The sequence below is a fragment of the Calidris pugnax genome, unplaced genomic scaffold (assembly GCF_001431845.1).
Source record: "Calidris pugnax isolate Ruff unplaced genomic scaffold, ASM143184v1 scaffold18, whole genome shotgun sequence".
Taxonomy (NCBI): Eukaryota; Metazoa; Chordata; class Aves; order Charadriiformes; family Scolopacidae; genus Calidris; species Calidris pugnax.
Genome location: NW_015090812.1, coordinates 398,192 through 400,576, shown reverse-complemented (window position 1 = coordinate 400,576; position 2,385 = coordinate 398,192). Strand labels below are relative to the sequence as shown.

The window sequence follows — 2,385 nt, the reverse complement described above, 5'->3', positions numbered from 1 at the left end:
ACTCGGGAAAGGCTTTCTCATTATCCTGACCGCATCCCACTCCAGGTTTCTGGAATACCAGGGAGATAATTGCCTCGCCGCCCCTCGGCTTCTGCATCAACCCTGGGAGCCGGGGTGGAAAGGAAGAGACGGCGGGACCCGCCGAAGCCTCCCCGGGACGCCAAGGGTTAAGAAAAGCCGTTTAATCCGCTCGTTATCGGTTTCTCGTTACTCCCGAGCACCAAAACCCCGCTCCTCTGCCTCCCCGCCGTATCAATGTGTCCTTCATGCCTTTTCCCGGGCATTGATCGGGTCAAAGTCACCGCAGAAACACTAGTGACAGAGACTCAATTCCAGGCGACGTGACCAATGCCAGTATTTAGAAAGCATTCAATATAAAAGCTTTTTTTTTTCTTTTCTTTTTTTTTTTTTTTTTTCATCCCCGGGGAGTGAATGATTCCCCCTCGCAATAAAGAGCGCTGGGGCTAATTGAAATAATGCACTCGGATGTGGAGCCGAGCGCTCCCGCCCGCCCATCCCAAATTATCAATAACCCCCCCAAAAGGTAAAACCTCAAAACCTGGTTATTTTTTTTGGCCAGTAGGACCCACCAGGCAACGCTCTGGGCCTCCGGGGCGGCCTCGTGGTGCGGGAGTCGGGTTTTAGGGAATTCCGGGCGTGGAAAATTTCCTGGAGGGAAGAGTAGGAGAGAAGAAATTGAAATAGGGACCTGGCGCCGGGATTGTGGCCCCGGCTCAGGCTGGGGATTTCTTCAGGAGCAATATGAGTGATTGAATATAACATTTTTAGGTACAATATGGAAAAATTGACAATAATCCACCACTTTCAACAGGATCGTGGCTCTGAACAGCTTTAGAGGCCAGCAGACTGGTCTGGTTTTCACATTCACCTCTATAAGACCACAAAACTCCCAGCCTTTTCATTCTGTCCTGCCTGAGGTGACACTCACAAGTGACAGTTGCCGAGAATGCCGCAATTACGGCAGGTGCGAGAGGGACCGGGATGTCCAAGCAATTGGCACCCAACTGAAAAATGGCTGGGATAGTGGAAATCAGTGTTCTGGATGTTATTGGACTGGAAGAACCTCCAGGAAGGAAAGCCATCTCGGGCCGTATGCAATACTGCATTGTGCCTAATGTTTATATATTTAAAAAAAAACCCCTCCTGATCTACGAAGAATTTTGTTTTCCTATCATCTCCGGTTACTTTAACATTTATATTCTAAGGGATCAGATACTTCCTGACCATATTTCCACTTCAGAGCAGTTGAGTTTAAACCCTTTACAACTTTCAGTCCTGGGACTCCAGTCCAAGGAGAGCAATGCTGGCAGTTCATCCAGACCCGCTGGCCACGAGAACCTCACAGAGCGGTGTCACTCTTGAAAATAATCAGTATCCTACTAAATTTCACGTCCCAACCTCAGTTAAGACACGCAATCTGCAGAAAAGCACAGCAAACTGAAGGAAAACAGAGAGTGTAATTTAAAATACCGGTAAAGGGTTGTATAAAGATGATCTAGGAGCATCTATGTCATGCTATATACTTTGTCAAAATCTTAAAGAGCATCACCGATGGTAAAACTGAAAGGCTGTAAACGAGAGGCCTGTGACACCCAAGATCTTTTGTCTCCAGGTTGGTTCCTTGGCACTGAACCCCAGACATCCAGCCTGAGGAGCTGCTTCCCAGCTCTCCGCTGTGGGTGAGGAGTAAGTCTTCCAGCTGCTCCCTTCCCTCTGCAAAAAGACAGAAACGGGCAGTTAGATTTTTCACCTGAACAAAAAAAAGCCACTTTTCTGCGTGTCAAGGCCATGCCTGTCACCAGCAATGCACCGCCAGGTACATCTTCCTGCTTCCCTTATCGGGATGGAGACACAAGCACCACCTCAGGATGCGGTGGGCAAGGGAAAAAATACAAACAACGGAGAAGCATCGCCTCCTGGCAGTGCCAGCCGGGGTGACACCGAGCCCGGGGTGACAGCAGCCGGAGTGACACCGAGCCCGGGGCAGGCCAGGCCCGTGAGGGAAGGCCGCCATGTCGCCTCCTGAGGGAAGGCCGCCGGATTCCCCGCCACCTCCGAGGCAGACCAGGGGCCGGCAGAACCACTCCGGGAGCCCACCCCACACCGGCAGCCCCCTACCGGCCCCGGGGAAGGGGGGGGACCCGCCACCCGAGGGCGCCGGCCTCCGCCGGGCCGCGGCCCGCGTTGCGCAGGCGCAGAGGGCCCCTCCTCTTCCCGCCCCTCCCGCGCACGCGCACGCGCCCCGCGCCGCGCGCGCCCCCTCAAGGGGCCGGAAGCCGCTCTGCCGGCGGAAGCGCGTGCGCGGCGGTTGTGTCCAGCAAGGAGCGGCGGGAGGGGCCGGGGTGCGGGGGGGGGGGGGGGGGG

At 54.4% G+C, this 2,385-nt stretch overlaps 1 protein-coding gene and 1 long non-coding RNA gene across 2 annotated transcripts in view; one reads left to right on the top strand and one right to left on the bottom strand.

Moving 5' to 3' along the window:
• Nucleotides 1-330: 330 nt before the first annotated feature.
• On the bottom strand, nucleotides 331-2,214 carry LOC106886247. The gene is made up of 2 exons (XR_001411616.1): nucleotides 2,140-2,214; nucleotides 331-1,734 (listed from the first exon to the last, which is right to left on the bottom strand). It is a non-coding gene; the product is annotated as an uncharacterized LOC106886247 (long non-coding RNA).
• An 88-nt stretch (nucleotides 2,215-2,302) lies between these two features.
• Nucleotides 2,303-2,385, top strand: part of ALG6 (ALG6, alpha-1,3-glucosyltransferase) — a 23,913-nt gene continuing 23,830 nt past the window's right edge. The window contains exon 1 of the mRNA XM_014938915.1: nucleotides 2,303-2,338. The gene's annotated coding sequence lies outside the window, so the exon portion shown is untranslated. The remainder of the gene's footprint in view (nucleotides 2,339-2,385) is intronic.